At 54.6% G+C, this 18,001-nt stretch overlaps 1 long non-coding RNA gene across 1 annotated transcript; it reads left to right on the top strand.

Annotated features, from left to right (window-relative positions):
* Positions 1-633: 633 nt before the first annotated feature.
* On the top strand, positions 634-9,120 carry LOC116419727. The gene is made up of 2 exons (XR_004230013.1): positions 634-901; positions 2,845-9,120. It is a non-coding gene; the product is annotated as an uncharacterized LOC116419727 (long non-coding RNA).
* The last annotated feature ends 8,881 nt before the right edge of the window (positions 9,121-18,001 follow it).

The following is an 18,001-nucleotide window of genomic DNA, read 5'->3' as shown; positions in this document are numbered from 1 at the left end:
GTTCAGGGATCCTGGGGGCCGGGGTGCGGGCCCCTGCCTTGACTGCAAGCTCCATGACTTTGAATGCATTCTTCTTTGACTCCCACAGGCCCAGCCTGGCACCCATCAAGTGTCCAGATCCCCCATCTCTCCACTATAGATATTAAATGGTCTTTTGTCCCTACTAGATTCCTAGAGGTCAGGGCTCCACCAAAACGGCCTTGTGTGCACTCTGTAAGTGCCTCTGTATACATCTGCTGTCCCCACATGGAAGGGAAGCTCTCTGAAGGCAGGGGCTGTTGGTTTTTTAACTTTTATTCCTACCGGCCATTACAGTACTTGGCACACAGTAGGTGCTTAATAAATGTTTATTGACTGATTCATGATCTGGGACCAGAGGAAGCTTTAAGGAAAATCTGTTCGGAGACTGACTGACTCTCACCGAGGATTCTCCCCTCGCCCTCGACCAGATTTTCCCATTGGGCGTTCTTGCTGCCAACCGATGCCCCCTGGGTGTCAGTCGGGGTGGGGGGAGCTGGAGGGGAGGCGGCTCGGCGGGGGGATGGAGCCCGTCCAGGCCGGACCTGCAGGAAGACCGGAGGGATGGAGGCAGGGCCAGTTTCCTGGGGGCAGCCCTGCCTGGAGGAGGGAAGCTGGGGAGCCTCAGGGGGAGCTGGGCCCGGCTGCCTGGCAGGTCCCAGGGCTGGGGGTAGGAGGGAAGTTTCTTATTTCTCCTGTCCCGACTTCCCTCTTTGATTTATAACACCATGAAATGCTCTGTCCTCTTCTTCTTTCCTCACTGTCCCTCAGGGCCCTCGGAGAGCGCGGGGGACCGCGGCCCCGGGGCCCAGGACTTCCAGGGGGTCGCCCCGCACCTCTCTCTGGCCCTTAAACGCGGGCCTCCGGGGCAGGAAACGGGGAGGTGAGTGTGGGGGAGGGGAGGGAGACAGCGGGACCCGGAGCCTCTGGGGCCCGAGGGGTGGCAGTGGGGGAGGGGCCGGCTGGACCCAAGGGCCAGGGAGGGCGTGGCCCGCAGGAGCCCCGGGCCGGGGCCGGAGGGCTGGGGGCCTCCGAGGGCCCGGCCGCCCCCCCCCCCCCCCCTGCCGCCCCTCCCGCGATGGCGGCGCCTCTTCTGGGCGCGTCCGGGGCGCTGGACGCGGCTGCAGGCCGGGGGCGGGGCGGGGGCCCAGGCCGGAGAGGGCCGCGCGGGGCCGGCCGCCGCCGGGGTCTCCGGCGCGCGTTTCCCGGCGGCCGCAGCCTCCTGGAGCAATTGTTCTGTTGGCGTTTTGCAATGGGCCGGGCCGGGCTGGGTGGGGGAGGAGGGAGAACACACTTCCTGTGGTAACTGCGCGCTTCCTGTTTTCTCAGGCGGCCACCCGGCGGATTTGGAAACCGGGACAGCTGCTGGGGTGGGGGGCGGGGCGGGGCGGGGGGCCGAGCCCTCCTGGGGGCGGCCGGAGCCTTGCGCCCCCTCGGCGGGGCCGCTCTCCCGCCCGCGGCCCTCCAGCCCCGGCCCCGAGCTGGAGCAGGCCCGCCCCGCCCGTCTCACCCCCGGGGAAACTGAGGCCCGGGGACCCCCCCCCATACAGCCAGGAGCCCACCCGGGTCCCCTCGGCGGGGCCGCTCTCCCGCCCGCGGCCCTCCAGCCCCGGCCCCGAGCTGGAGCAGGCCCGCCCCGCCCGTCTCACCCCCGGGGAAACTGAGGCCCGGGGACCCCCCCCCATACAGCCAGGAGCCCACCCGGGTCCCCTCGGCGGGGCCGCTCTCCCGCCCGCGGCCCTCCAGCCCCGGCCCCGAGCTGGAGCAGGCCCGCCCCGCCCGTCTCACCCCCGGGGAAACTGAGGCCCGGGGACCCCCCCCCCCCATACAGCCAGGAGCCCGGCAGGAGCCCACCCGGGCCCCCAGACTTAGATCCCGCAGGGCCGCGGGGCCCAGGTCCGGAGCTGTGCAGGGGGAGGGTCAGGCCGCCCGCCTAAGGAGCGCGCGGAGACCGGGGGGCGCCGCGGAGGAAGGGGCCTCAGTTTCCACTTCTGTAAAACGGAGAGAGAGTGAACAAGGCGCTGGTGGCTCTCCTGCGGCTCCATGGCCTGGCCAGTCCTGAAGGGGGGAGAACGCGGGCGGGAGGGAGGGAGAATCCCGGACCGGGCAGAGCGGGACCCGCGTCCTAGCTCGGCTCCTTCCTGGGCCATCCTGGGCCAGTTTCGGCATCCCACTAGCGAAGGGGCTGGGTGCGGGCTCCAGGCTCCCCTGTGTGACCCAGAGCCCAGGGAGGGGTAACAGCGGGCCCGGGAACCCGAGGCGCATCTAAGACGGAAGGAGAAAGCCCAGGATTGGCCGCAGGTGGGGCCGGAGCTCCGGCCCCCGCGGGTCCCCGACCCTCACTTTTGGCTCTCCCAGAGTTTGTGCTCTGTCTGCGGCCAGGACCCTCTCCGACAGGCTGGCCCGGTTCTGCCCGGTCCGTGGGCCCGCTGCGGGGGTGGGGGAGGAGGCTGGCACAGCAGAGGGCGGCGGGATCAGGTCGCGAGCCTTAGGGGCTCTCGCACCCGGGGATTAGTCCCAGAAATCTTAGACATGGGCATGACTCACTTCTGGGTCACCCGAAGGGACCTTTGAGATCATCTCGACCAACCTTCCTTGTGTCAGTGAGCAACGTGAGACTCCCAAGGGCCAGTAGCTCGTCTAATATCACACAGGAATTGGGGGAAGGGCCTGGTGGGATCTGACCCTCCTCCCATGATCCTTCTTGCTCTGCTTGGAGGCTTTGCCAGTGGGCTGGGAGCCGGGCCACAGGCCCAGCAGCCCCACCGGGAGCTTAGATGTAGAACCGGAAGGGACCTTCTAGCTCAACCCAATCTCATTTTACAGATGGGGAAACTGAGACCCAGGGAAGTGAAGCCTGTCCAAGGTCAGACAGCTGCTAAGCTGGCAGAACACGGATTCACACCCACAGCCCGGGAGTGTCCAATAGGATTCCTGCTGTGACTCAAGAGCCCAAAGTGTCTGTTCTACCAGGAGTCAAAGTTTGTGGGACTTTGCTGGTTGAGGCCCATCTACTGTCCTACACTGATTTTTTAAATGTTAGTAGTCCTGGGAGGAGTGGAAACCCTACAACCCCAGGTGAAGGAACTCACTGGTTCATTGGGGGTGGCCCTTCCCCAGGTGAGAGCACTGGGAGCCAGTGACAAAGAAGGGGATTTTGGTGAGAGACCCCGTCTTCCTAAGGGGTCCTGTTCTCTGATGGAATAGGGAACTCCTGAGTTCTGAAGCACAGTGACCTAAAAATGAGCCCAGCTTTATGTTTGGGGGCATTTCAGACCTAGGAATCCCTCAAGAACCCCTGGGTAAAAGTGTCATAGGAGCTTTCCGTGAGCAAAGTGAGCAAAGGGGGAGAGGCGGCCGCGGGACCCAGTTGGGGGCCAGTCCAAAGGCTCCAGGCCCCTCATTTTGGGGACACCTTGCTGTTCCAGAGATGATGGGAGGGAAGCCCCGGAGATCCAGGCAGCCCCCGGGAAGCACGGAGCCCGACCTTTGGGAGCCCCCACAGGCTGCGGGGTCCTGAAGGCTCCCCATGTCAGTAGCTTCCAGCAGAAACTGGGTGTCTGGGGCCCCTGTGTGTCAGAGAGGCCTGTGGGGCCTGGATGGCTTGCCCACCCCCAAGCTGCTGAGTTGGCGGCTGTGCAGCTGCCGTGCTGAAGGAGAGGGCCTGGTTTATAAATAAGCTTCCAATGTGGAGAGTCATCAAGTTTTTCATCTGCTCTGGGCCCAGCTGCAGTTACCTCAGTGACCACAGAGCCTGGTGCTGTCCAGTTTTACCAGGCCCAGAACCGGGATCCACCCAATTCTACCAGGCGCAGAGCCAGATTCCCCTGGCAGCCACCAGCCCCAGATCTAGAACTGACCAAGCCCAAGGCTGGGACCTACTGGGACCTCCCAGGCCAGATCTCCCAGAACTGGCCAGATCTAGAGTTGGGACCAACTGGGATCTGCCAGGTCAACAATAGGACTGGCTGAGTTGGGATCTACTGGGACCTCCCAGACGAAACACTGAGACTGACCAGGCCCAGAGCTGGGATGGATTGGGATCTACTAGGTCTGGCTGAGTTGGGCTCTACTGTGACCTCCCAGACCAGTAAAGAGGACTGGCCAGATCCAGAGCTGGGATCGATTGGGATCCAACAGGTCAACAACAGAACTGGTTGTGTAGGGATCTAATGGGACCTCCCAGGCCAAAAAATAGACTGGCCAGATCCAGAGCTGGGATCGATTGGGATCCAACAGGTCAACAACGGACTGGTTGAGTTGGGCTCTACTGGAACCTCCCAGGCCAATAAAGAGACTGGCCAGGCCCAGAGCTTAGATCTACTGGGATCCACCAGTCCAAATACTGAGACTGACCAGGCCCAGATCTGGAAGCTACTGGGTTCTTCTAGACCAATGAATAGAACTGACCAGACCCAGCACTGAGATCTGCTGAGATCCAGTAGGCCAGCACCAGGATCTACAGGATCCCCTAGGTGGATAATAGGACCAGCCAGGCCTAGAGCCAAGATCTTCTGGAATCTACCAGTCCAATCACTAACACCAGCCAGGCCAGGACTGACCGATCGGGATCCTGGCTGAAGCCATTTGACTTGGCCCCACTGGGATCATCCGGGCCAGGGTTTTCTTCCAGGAGCAGGATCTTAGGCCCAGAAGAGGAGTCCGGGGTGGAGGTGGGGCAGGACCATCCCACTCTGCTCCAAACCAAGCTGCTATTTAAAAACTGAAACTGGGAGGAGTGACATGAATGTGGCTGGCGGCTTGCCCAGCCCCCTCATCCATCCCCCACCCCCACCTCTGGCCCCTCCATCTCCCCAAGCCTCTTCCCACGGCTTCCTCTTTCCTTCTCCAGCACCCCCTCCCTGCCCCCGTCTTCTGCAGTGTGGTCTCCCCCTCACCCATCAGGCCTTTGGGAACAAGTCCGCCGTGCTCTGCAGACAATTGGCTCCAGAGCCCAGAGGGGAGCTGGACTAGGGCGGGGTCCTGGCCCCCACCCCCACCACTCTCAGAGGAGGGGGGTTTGGGGAATCTCCAGCTTGGTCAAATGCTTGCTCTGGGCTCAGGAGCCATCCCGGGCAGCCTCATCCTGCCAGGTTAGGGACGGGTCCGGTGCCCCTAGAACCCTCCTTCCTCCCACTCTCTAAGGCCAGTGCTCTCAACTCCCCTCTTGTTTTGGTGAGCTCTCCTGAAGAAGCACCCCCTAAAGGGAGCTGGGAGATGATTAGGAATCCCTTTCTCAGCCTCAGTTTCCTCCCTTGTAAAAGAGAGATAAAAGCACTTGTCTCCCCTACTTCACAGAGTTGTCCTGGGGGCTGTAAGACCCTGGAGAATCCCCTAATCTAGAAGGCACTTAGAAACCGCCTCCCAAAGAAGGAATCTCAGGATGGGAGAGTTAGAGGCACCTCAGAGCCATCAAGACCACCCTGGGCACAAAGGGGTCCCCACTAGAATGGGCCTGAGAGGTGGACCCTCAGCCTCTACCTGGGGACGGCCAAGGACACGGAAAGTGAGCTTGTCTGTTTGGGAGACTCCAATGGCTGGGACGTTCTTCCCAGACCTTGTAACTCCCTTGAAATTATCCACGTGGTGGCCCTACCAAGAGACCCCACTCTCACATCCCCTCACCCCCACTTCCATTCTCCAGATAAAAGGCACCCACTCCCGGACCCAGGCTTCAAAGCCTCCTCACATGACCCAGTTCAAAGCATTGGCCAAAGAAAAACAAAATAATTCCTTCCCTCTGAGAGCTTGTGTTCCCTGGGGAAAAACAAAATGTATACAGATAACGAACCAAATTGTCAAATAAGATAACAGAGGTAGAGTATTCCAAAGTACTTCCTTAAGTGCCAGATAAATGCTAGCTATTGTTAGAGAGATAGTTTGGTATGATGGTTAGGGCACTGGATTTGGACCCTCGAGACTTGGATTCAAATCCTGCCTTGGATACACCTAGTTGTGTGGCCCTGACCAAGTCTTTTAATTTCCTAGCCCAAATTTCTTCATCTGTAAAACGATACCTATTTCCTACAGTTGTTGGGATCATCAGATGAGATAATTTCTGTCAAGTCTTTTGAAGACCTTAAATCTTAGGGGAAAAAAAATCAGCTTACAAAGTAGTGAGGGTTGGGAGGGAATGAGGAGCTGAGTCTTAAAGGGAGGCAGGGATCCCAAGAGGCAGAGGAGAAGAAGAGGGAGAGCATCCTGGGGAAAGGGGCTAGCCAGCTTTTGCAAAGGCAGGGTCAGGAGATGGGAGGTCGGGAGCTACAGGCAGCTTGGCCACTTGGAATGGAAGGTAGAACAGATGAGGGGGCCTAAAGTAAAAATTGCCTGGAAAGAGAGGCTGGAGCCAGGTGGGTTGTAAACATCCAGTTTTATTCCAGAGACACTAGGGAGCCATTGAGGCTTCTTGAGCAGGGCACCAACAAGGGCAGATCTGTGCATTAAGAAGGTCACTTTGGGAGCTCGGCGGGGGATGAAGTGTAGAGGGGAGAGTGATGGGGCAGCTGGGATCTGATGCTGAGGACCTGGGAACATCCTAGAACCCCCCTTCCCCATAGTCTAGTCTACTGGCCTGGACCTTAGCCTGATTCATCTTAAAGAGAAGGAAATTGGGCCCAGAGATGGAGAGTGGCTTGCGTGAGATCACATAGGAAGTAGCAGAGCTGGGACCCAAATCCTGGGGTTTTGCTCTCTCATTGCCTGTGTCTCCTGTGTCCCTTTGTTTTTCTGAGGCCCTTTATTCCCCAGCTGCCATAACCAAGTCTTAGGACATGTTTTTGTGTCCCAGTTTCCTCTGTCTGTTAAAGGTAGAGATGGCTCCCTCTGATCCGAGACTCTCCAGCTCAGAACAGGCCCAAGCTCTGCCCACTGAAGCGGGCAAGCTTTTCCACGTCCTCCCTGTTGCTCTTTGTGCCCATCTGGGCACCATGAACAGCACCCTGTAGGAGAAACCAGGTTTCTCAGCTGTCCAGCTTCCCAGGGAAGTGTCGCTTTTTGACAGGACACAGCTCGCTCTAGCAGGAAAAAGAACGGATTTGTGGGTTAGAGGTCCTGGTTTTGAATCCGGTTCTGCTCCCTACTAGACCTGTGGCTGTGGCCAATTACTCCCGCTGTACAGTGGGCACTTGGGCCGAGGTTCTAAGGTTCCTCCCAGCTCTATATCCCGTGAGTCTGTGATTCAAAGTCTTGTTCTAAAGCCCCACAGAATTGGGGGCTCAGACCTAGAAGAGAAGAGACTCCCCCAGCACACGTGAAGATGTTCTATTCTAACTGACCGGGAGTGGAAGGAAGGGAGTGGTGCAATAAAATGGACATCTTCAAGGAGGAAAGCTCTAGGTTATGGTGAGACCTTGGCAGAATCATTTGGAGGGGACTGACGAAGGTCAGGAGGGAACCGTTCTAGCCCCCCTGGACTAGGTCTGGCCCTCGGGCCTTCTGAGACTGTTTCCCCCTCCCCATTCCCCCTTGAGGTTTTTCCCTCTCCCTCAGGGCTACCCCTCCTCCTCCTCAGGCTGTGGCCTGACCATCAGGCCCTTGGGTGCTGGTCGGCCTCCTTGGTATAGAGCCAGAAGCTTATAAATAAGCTGCTGCAAGGCCCGAGCAGGCGTCTGCTCCGCTCCGGCCCCCACTGTCCCCCACTCCGAAAAGCACCGTTTCCCTTTTCTGGGTGACCACATGCCATGCACAGGGAATTTCCAGTACTGAGTGGAGCCTCTGATTCACTCTGGCCCCAGAGACAGTTAACTCCTTCTGGGAACCAGGCTGGCCTGAGGCACGCATTCACCACTGGCCTCAACGGGGGGCGAGCCCATTCCCTCCCCACCTTCATCCCCAGCCCACTGGTGCATTCAGGGCTCCCACACAGCCATCTCAGATCTCATCTGGGTCCTGGGAAGGACCCCCACCTACCCACCCCCTTTCTGGGGTTCCTCTCATATAGGGCTCTCACACACAGGCCTCCCACTTTCCATCCCTTGGTTCTATCTACTCCAACTCCAAGCTGGGAGGTGGGAGCATTCTGTGGGGAGAGCATAGACCAGGGAGCTTAAAAGGGAATAAAGCTAGAGGGAAGTGGATGAATGCAAAGTGGAGATGTCTAGAAGGAAAAAAAAAAAACTTTGTTTCTCCATTCTCCGTTTTCCTTTTTGTCCCACAGAGGGTGTCTAGTGATTCTCAGGAGGTGAATTAAGATCATTCCCCATTCGTTGTCCACCTCTAGAGAGAAGGAGAAATCCCTGACAAGTCAGAGAAGGCAGGCGGGTGGGACGGGAGAAGCGTAGGGGCAGTGGGGAGTTCCATGTCAGTGAGGGGACTGGAGTTTAAAGTTGTAGGGTCATCAACCATAGTCGTAGTCATCAAGGACTGAAGGTTCTGAGCTAGAAGGGCCCATAGGTCCATCCCCCCTCCTTTTGGAGACAAGGAAAATAAGGGCTAGAGAAGGGATTTGTCCAAGATGGCAGAGGTAAGGGTGGAGTCAGATTTCAAACTCGGGTTTTATGATTTCAAATGTATTCTCCTTTCCCCTGGCTCAAGTCTCCGGGGGGGGGGGGGTAGGAGCCCCTACTATGGGACTGATTGAATATAAGCTTCTTGAAAGGAAGGGGGAAGGAGCTCCTTCTTTGTTTTGTTTTTTGTTTTTGGGGGGGTTTGGGGCATTCCTCCAGCACCCAGCACGGTGCCCAGCATATTTTAGGTGCTTAATAAATGCTCGTTGCAGCATATGGGGATTAAGATTAAGTCATTATTTACGATATGGGGGCAGTTGTGACTGAGGAGACAATAGGGCCCTAGAGAGGGAAATGGGGACGCAGGGTGGAAGGGCCTTGAACATTCTTTGTTAAGTCAATTCCAGGGACGAAACTTGTCATCCACATCCAGAGAGAGAACTCTGGAGACTGAATATGGGTGGAAGCAGAGGGTTTTTCACCTTTTTTTTGTCTGTTTTCCCCCCTTTTGGTCTGATTTTTCTTGCACAACATAGAAAATGTGTTTGAAAGAATTACATGTATTTAACCTTAAAAAAATGTCTTTGTTATATGAAGGAGAAGAAGGAAGGCTAAAGGGAAACAAAGAGTATCAATAAAAGTTTACTTTTAAAAAGAAGAGATGAGATGTTGGAGGGATAAAGAGCAAGAAAAGGAGTTCAGACTTTGAGATGGGATCCGGAATGGAGGGAGGGGTGAGGTTACGGAACAGTTTCCGAACGGGTGAGAGATGGGGCAGGGGACTTCTTGGCAAGCACAAGCCTTGCCCCCTTCCCCTCCCCAAGGGGATGCCGGCCCAGTCGCGGTGAGTGGGAGGAAGTCACCACAGGCCTGGGTGGGTTTGAGGTACAAAAGGCTGAGTGATGTGGCCAGGAGGTGAGCTCCCCGGCTGGAGAAGGCTGTGGCCAAGGAGAAAGGAGGCGGAATGGGGAGGGAGGATGGAGGGAAGGCGGAAGGGTTTGGAACATGGACAGGACAGATATGTCGGGGTCCTCGAGTGCTCGAGCTCTCAGCTACAGACTCCGTGATCTGGGAGGGATGACCAAGAGTGGGGAGAGATGACGTGTCCCATGGGGCTGGAGGATGGAAGGCTCTGCAGGGCACAGCTTGTCCCAGGCTAGGACCCAAGGAGCCTCTCGAAATGTCTCAACAGCTAGAGGAAGTTGCGAGAGGACTGCTCCGAAGCAGCCTATGGTAAACTTTTCCAGTCTAAAGCACGAGTTACCTCCACCATCCCCTCCTTTTGGTACAAGTCCTGGGGGAGGGGAGCTCTAGTCTGGCTCCCCTTCCTGCCCCAGGCCCCCAGGTGGGTCTGCTCATGGGAGGGTGTGGGGTGGGGTGAGAGCCAAGGAGCCAAGAGCTGGGGCTGGACTCGGCCCGGCTGCAAGAGCACCCACCCTACACTTCCTGTTGCCAGACAGCCCAGGATTGCATTAGAGCCTCTGCTGGCTCCCGCCACCCTCCTCCAGACACACAGCTCAGAAGGAACAACAAGGCTGCTGAGGGGGCGAAGAAGAGCCGGAGCCCTCCACCCCAGCCTCCAGAACTTGGGGCCGCATGTCCCGTGACGTCCAGCCCTTCCCTTGCCTCTGAGCAGCCGGTGCCCAAAGCCAAGCAGCCCTATGAGCTCCTTAGAAACCCCCCCAGCTCAGAACTTGCCTCTGCCAGACAAGGGCCCACAGGGTCAGGGGATCCAGCTTTCTTTAGGGTCCCCCCAAGCAGCCATTCCTGATTATCCATATTCCTGAGAGCCCCATCCCTGGTCTCTTGTGTTCTATCAATTTCCATTGATGCTCATGGACACATTTCTTCACCCCAGGAGAATATAACCTCCTTGATGGAAGGGACTGTTGGGTTTCATGTGGTCCTTTGTGTTCCCAGAGCCTCACACAGTGGCTGGAACACATAAGGCAATTAATAAATGCAAAATCACCGTCCTTCTCTGGCCCTCAGTATCTTCATCCATCAAAACGAAAGCATTTTTGTGTCATGAATTCCTTGGGCGGTTCAGTGACCCCTTCTCAGAATAATGTTTTTAAAGCCATAAGCTCAACTACATAAGATTATGAAGAAAAGCAATTATATTGAAACACAGCTATCCAGTTACTGGATGTCCCAATAGTCTTTGAGCCATTAGAACTGGTATTTTAAAAGTTTGTTCACACTTTCTCAAGATCCCCTGGGCCTGCCTGGTCTGTGAGGTTCCTTTTCACCTGTCAAATTCTCTGAGTCTCTGGGTCTCTGCTCAGGTACATTCTGTGTGGGTTCCATTCATCACCTCTAGTCTAGGGAGGCAGTGAGATCCAGCCCCGTGTGGGGCCTGGGCCCTGGAGGGCAGCCTCCTTGGAGAGGCTGGAGGCCTGCCCACTTTGGGGGGGAGCTTTGATCTCTGAGAGGATAAAACATTTGCTCTCTGGGAGTCTGACCTTTCACCTCCCCAGAATCCCAGGAAGGGCTCAAGTTTTCACCCCTGCCCCCGATTATGACATTATCTGACATTATTTCCAATTTATCCCATTTATGGCTTGTTTGGAAAGAGTTTTTTGCACATTGTCTCTCTTGCCTGTTACACAGTGATCTCCTTGAGATCCAGAACTACGTTTTTGCTTTAGTTTATATCCCCAATAACCATTAGCCTAGTAGATGTTTTTCAAATGCATAGTAGGTGCTTTTTTTTTAAACTAAGTACCAGCAGCTGATTATCTGCTTGACGCCAGTCTGAGCTTTTCCTTCTCACTGGAAGGTGGATGGCAGTTAGAGTCGGGGTGAACTTTCGGGGTCATCTAGATCTACTCCCTCATCAATGAGTAACTGAGACGCAGAGGGAGAAAGTGACTTGCCGTGCAACTTGGAAGTAACAGAGGTAGCATTGGAACGCAGACCCCCTCACTCCCCTGTTCCCATTGTGCCCGGTGGTCTTTAGGTTGAATGGATCAATCCCATCAGGCCCCCTCTTAGGGCCTAGGATTCAGGAGGTGAGTGCTTTTTTCCCTGAAGCCACAGGTAGTAAGTGCCAGAGCTGGGATCTGAATCCCAACTCTAGATCCCCATCCAGAGCTCTTTGGTAAACATCCCAAGGAATAGCCCTCCAGCTAGCCCTTAATGGAGGCTTTCCCAATAATAAACACTGAGATGTTGCCAAGAGATGGCACAACCTAGCCCCGCCTGTCAGTCAACTAGCATATATTTAATACCGACTGTTCTAGGCTCTCCCTTCCACCCATTATCAACCCCTCCTCTACATTTTCCCATCTCTTTTTGTCTCCTTCACTCTTCTCCCTCTCTCATCTAGGTTGCTCTTCCTCTATTTTCTTTTGTTCTCCTTCCTTCTTCCTTTCTTTTGTGCCTTTAAGTTTCCTCTTTCTATCTTCTTTTCTTCTCCTCCCCTTTCTCTCTTTTCCTCCCTTTCCTTCCTTTTCCTTCTTCTCTCCTTCCCCTTGCCTTTTCTTGTTTCCTCCTCTTCCCAGCCCTCTCCTGTCTTCTCTCTTCCTCTTCTCTTCCCTTCCCTTTTATCTCCTCTTCTTTCCTCTTCTCTCTTCTCTTTTTTCTTTCTTTCCATTCTTCTTTTCTCCTGTCTCTGCATTTTCTCTCTATCTCTGTTCTGTCTCTGTCTCTCTCCCCCTCCCTCCCTCTTTATTTTCCTCTCCACATCCTTCTTTCTTCTTCATCTTTCTCCCTTGTCCCGCCCCTTTCTGTTCTACCTCTTTCATTTTTCTCACATCTTTCCTCCCTCCCCCCTTCTCCCCAATCACCGTCTAGTTCAGGTTTTTATCATCGGCCACCTAGGCTGTTAAAAGAAGCTTCTAGTAGATTTCCTTTCCTTTGCTTTCTCTCCCCTTCAATCTGTCCTTCACACTCTGCTGCCGGGCTCATCATTCATTCTTTCTTCTTTTACCTTTTTAAATTAAATTTCCTATTCTTTTTTCTGTATTTGCTCAACAATCTTCAGAAAGTTCAAACTCTCATGCTCTCCTTAACATGGACATGATTTGGCCTTTCTAGCCTTAATTATCCCTAAATGACCTCGATTTTCAGTCCAGCAAAACCGGACCACTCCCCTAGCCAGTCCACGTCTCCCGCTTTCCTACCTCCATTTTTTTGCCAGGAGGTTCCTTGTCCTTGGCTCCCCGATTCCTGCCCTTCCTTTAGACTCTGCTCAGAAAGGAGCCTCTTTGTAAAGTCTTCCCAAATTTGCCTCTGCCGCACACCCATGATCTCTCCCCACCCGGGGCTCACAGCTCTTGCATCTCTCATAAAATCCCAGGATAGATCACCCTCCCGGAGCTGAAAGGGCTCCCGGAAGCCGCCCCCTCCCTCATTTCACAGATGAAGAAAACGTCATCCATCATCCCAACGGCATTCCATCAGAAATGGAATCTGAGCCTGGACGCTCCGCTTCTGGAGCCAGGGAACTTCCACATCGTCCTGGAGTCTTAGGAGTCGGCCAATGGCCCGGCTTTCAAGCTGAGGGAACGTGTCCCGTCCATGGAGTGACTCGCTTGAAGTTGCACTGAATGCTATCAGAGAGAGAGACCAAGATCACATCTTGGTCCCTAGCTCTTCATCAAATACTTCCTGGGAGAACAAGATGACTTCTCTGACCGGTGAAGTCTAAGAAATGTTTGGTGTTTTCTTGTGGACTCACGTGCATATGGCCTCTTTCTGTTATCTGGGCACATGGCAATCTTTTTTTTTTTTTTTTAATTTAAAAATTTTCTAATGAAAGCTTTTTATTTTGAAAACACATGCACAGATAACTTTTCCACACTGACCCTTGCAAAACCTTGGGTTCCCATTTCCCCCCCTTTCCCCCACACCCTCCCCTAGATGACAACTAATCCAATATATGTTAAACATGGCAAAAAATACATTAAATCCAATATAGGCATACATATTGATACAATTCTCTTGCTGCACAAGAAAAATCAAATCAAAAAAAGAAAGAAAATGAATAAGAAAACAAAATGCAAGCGAACAACAACAAAAAGAGTGCGAATGCTGTGTTGTGATCCACACTCACTTCCCACGGTCCCATTCTCGTCTCTGAGTGCAGATGAATCTCTTCATCACAAGACCATTGGAACCAGCCTGAATCATCTCATTGCCAAAGAGGGCTGAGACTGTCAGAATTGATCTTGTTGCCATGTGCAATGATCTCCTGGTTCTGCTCACTTCACTTTGTATCTGACCAGAAGCTCCAAGAGGACGGGCCACGGGTCTTACTGGGTCCTCTCCTGTGCAGGAGCACGAGGCTTTAACAGTTTCCCCGGGTTAAGAATGTCTGTGGCCGTGGTGGTCACAGAACCGAGATCAGGGAGTTCTTGGGCTCGGGTGTTCCGAGGGTGGGGTCCGTCCCTGAACCCCAGTGTTGAAGGTGAGGGCAGCCTGGGAGATGGTTCCACAGTGACAGACCCGGGCAGCTGCGGGACACCAGCCCAGGCTGGCGAGAAAACCCACTGCTCTCCCCTTTCCCTTCCCTTTAGAGGGAAGCCCCATATGCCCTGTTCCATTATTATTAGTATTACTATTATCTTTTGCTGAGGCAATTGGGGTTAAAGATTAAGTGACTTGCCCAGAGTCACACAGCCAGGAAGTGTGAAGTGTCTGAGGGCAGATGTGAACTCAGGTCCTCCTGACTTCAGGGCAGGTGCTCTGTCCCCTGCACTTCTCTCCTGTTCCCATCATTGCTCCGACTGGCGATTTGCCAAATGGATCCGGTTAAGATCCGCCTCCTCAGTCGCCCTGATTCCAGGACCTGCTCTTCTCGGAATTCTGGGACTTCCAAGCCGAGGGCCTTCCGAAGAGCTCTCCAGGTGTGTAAGAGAGGGAAGAGAGGTTTCTGATGGGAGGGATGGGAAGGGGGGCAGCTCACTTAACTACGGGCTATGTGCGTGTGAAGAGCCACTCTGGACATACACTCCAGTATTTTCGACAGGCAGCCTGGCAGGATGTGGACTTGGGGCCAAGAAGAGCTTCTCCCTTCACCCCTTAATAGCTGTATAACTATGGGCAAATCTTCACCTCTCTGAGCCTCAGTTTTCTCATATCTAAAATGGGCCGTTTGGATTAAATGGCCAAGCTCTAAATCAGTGATCCTTCTGTCCACAAATCCCACCCCAGTAGACCTTAGGCTTTGAATCCCCAGCATCAAGCAGAAAGTCTTGTCCCCTGGTAGGTATCTAATAAACAAAGACAATAAATTACATTTCTTTAGTACTTTAAGGTTTATAAGATGCATTATTCAGGACAACCCAAGGCAGTGGACTAGGTGAGGATTATTGCACCCATTTTGTGGATAAAGAAACTAAGGTTCTGAGAGAGTAAACGACTGCCCATGATTAAGGAACACAGAATTTGGGAGTTGGAAGGGGCCTCAGCAGAAATCTGGCTTGACCCAGACACAACTAGAACAGACCTGACAGATGCTCATTGATCCCCTAAAAGAGGGGCGACCCACCCCACGGTGGAAGTTTTCTCCAGAGAGGGGGATTTATGGCCCCCAAATCCGGGCTCTGTTCCCTGGGGCAGGCGGCCTCTCATAAATACTGGGGGCAGCCTCTGCAATATTGGGCTCCCGAGGGACCCTAAACTCTGGGGGTTTAACAAAAGCTTTCTGCCTGGTGGGGGGGTTGTCGGTGTTGCCCCTCATCTCACTGCACAGTCCACAAGAAAGAAGCGCTGCCGAGCCGGACGGCTCACACTAGCCACGCAAGCCCAGCCACACAAACTCCCACGAGCCCCTCCCAGTCACCCCCCGCTCTTGCTCTGGGGGCCCCCTTGCAGAGAGCACACATCCAGAAGCCAGTCTCAGCATGGATTTACAGATCAGGAAGGACCCTGGAGCTCAGGAAGACCACCACCCCATATAAAGGAGAACTGTGGAGGGACAGAAATTGGTCTGGGGTCTCATTGAAGGCCATAGTTCTGCCTCTCAGGCCAGAGTCCTCCTGTGCTGAGCTCAATCTCCTCTCCCCCCAGGCTCAGATCCCACCTCTGACTCTACATGTGTCATCTTAAGCAAATCACATCACCTGGGCCTCAGTTTACTCAACTGTAAAGTGAAGTTGTCGTAGATGCCTTCTGAGGTCCCTTCCTCTGATCCTGTGATATTAAGTGTGAGCCTGGCTGGGGGGGAATGGGAGGGGGTTGCCAAGGGAGTCTCCTGCAAAGGCTGAAGGAGAAGGGGAGCTTCGAATAGAGCCCCTGGGGTAGGGGAATAGGGGCTGGTCCGCTTCCAGGATGGATGTTCTGGCACTAAGTGATCTGGATACAGCAGGTCAGAATGTTTAGAAATGGAAAAGACCTTAGAGAAGAGAACAGAGAATATGGAGGGGACCAGAGAACATGAACTGTCACAGCTGGAAGGGACTTAGAACAGAGATTACCACACCTGAGAGGGCCTTGAGAATGTCTGAGCTGGAGAGACCTTAGAACAGACAATGTCACAGAGGGAAGGAATCTTAGAACAGAGAATGTCCCAGAGGGAAGGTCTGAGCTGGAGAGACTTTAGAACAGAGAATGTCTGAGCTGGGAGAGATCTTAGAGCTCTTCTAATCCAAGCTTCTCATCTTGAAGAAACTGAGACCCTGAGAGGAGAACGGCTACTTGGGCTCCAGCCAAGAGAGTTTTCAAGCCAACAGGAGGGCTCCCAGGGAAGGTGGTTTTCTAGGCAGCATCGCCCCTTCACCGGGGGAAGGCTGTCAAGGAACTGAGTTGGGGAGAGAGGGATGCTTCACGGGGCTGGCCAGGAAACGGGGTCCCCGGGGACCTGGATGGAAAGAATGGTGGATGAGGCTCGGTCTCCAGGCTGAGGGGAGATGGGTGTGAGCGGGTGAAGGAGGAAACTGGCACGGATGCCTGTAATTCACCACACACCTGTGACCCAGGCCAGGCCCCGTTCCAGAGAAGCCGCTATGGCTTCCCCTAGGAAGGGTTTGGGGGCCAGGGGCAGCGTGCCCTGCAGCCCGCATCAAGGTGAAGTTCTTGCTTCCTTGGCATTGTCTCAACCTCCCGGGATGCTCCCCATGGTCCATTTCCGGACCCTTAGAACACAGAAGGTTAGTCTGGAAGGAGCCTTAGAACCACTAGACTCTCTGCCCCAGATTTTCCCCCCACCAATCCTCCCTCCAGTCACGTGCCGAGCTGACTTTTTTGAAGTGTTTTTGACCCCATTCCCCTTCCTGCTCAATGGGCTCCAGGGGATCCCTGTTCCTTTCAGGATGGAATAGAAATAAACTCCTCTCTCTTTGGTACTCAGTGTTCTTCCTAAGCTGCACCCTCTCACCTTCCCAGCCTGCTCATCCCTGATCCTCTACCCCCGAAGGCCCCAGGAAGTCTGCTTTTGGTCAGATACAGCCCCCCCCCTCACAACTCTATCCTTTTGTACTGGCTGCTCCCCCCCGCCTGAGTCTGGGACATTCTGCCTGCTCACCACTGTTTAGTTTCCATGGCTTCCTTCAAACTCGCACCAAAGCCCTCCTTCCACAGAAGACCTTTCCCATGTTGCCCAACACCTTCCTCTTTCAGACGGCCTTTCTATTCAGGGTGTAGAGCAGCAGAGCTGGAAGGGACCTTGGGACGCAGAATATGATCGTAGGATGTCAGAGCTGGAAGGGGCCTTTGGGCAGAATATGCTAGAGCTAAGAGAGTTTTAGAACACAGAATGTCAAAGCTGGGAAAGACCTGAGAACATAGATTGTCAGAGCTGGAAGGGGGGCTTTGGGGCATAAAATGTTAGAGCTAAGAGGTTTTAGAACACAGAATGTCAGAGCTGGGAGGGACCTGAGAACATAGGATGTCAAAACTTAGAAGGAAAGCTTAGAACATAGAACTTTAAAGCTTAGAAATAAAAGGTTAGAGCTGGAAGGGGCCTTTGGGCACAGAATGCAGAGCTAGAGAGAGCTTTAGAACATAGGATGTCAGTACTGGGAAGGACCTGGGGCCTTTGGGCATAAAATGCTAGAGCTAAGAGAGTTTTAGAACACAGAATGTCAGAGCAGGGAGGGACCTGAGAACAAAGACTGTCAGGGCTTAGAAGCTTAGAACCCAAAGTCAGGCCCAGGGAAGATCCTTAGAACAGTGGGCCTGGAGTATGAAAAGCAGAGGAACTTTTGAATACAAAACAAAATAAACACGGTGCTGGCCACACAGGGCTCGGGTTGGGGTCCCCAGGGAGACCTCCCGGGACACGAGGGCTCATTTTGGTACAGGGAGCCCCCGGGATCCCGGCCCGGCCTGGAGGCTGGGAGGCCGCTAGGCCCCACGGGCCTTTGGGGAAAGGGCCAGGCCGCGGCCTCAGCCCTCTCCTCCCCCTCCTGAATCCCCTGACCCCTGTCAGGCTTCTCCCCCTCCCCGAGGGCCGCCTGCTTCCTCTGAGCCGGGGACTCTGGCCCGGTGGCCTTCCCAGGCTGGTCTCCTGCTGCCACCTGCCTCGGGGGCCAGCCAGAGACTTCCTGTAGCGCAAGAGATTTATGCAAACGGGCTGGGGTGGTGATGTCACC

Source organism: Sarcophilus harrisii, chromosome 6, assembly GCF_902635505.1.
Source record: "Sarcophilus harrisii chromosome 6, mSarHar1.11, whole genome shotgun sequence".
NCBI lineage: Eukaryota > Metazoa > Chordata > Mammalia > Dasyuromorphia > Dasyuridae > Sarcophilus > Sarcophilus harrisii.
Note: the sequence above shows the minus strand (reverse complement) of the source record. Positions and strands in the feature narration are given on the sequence as shown.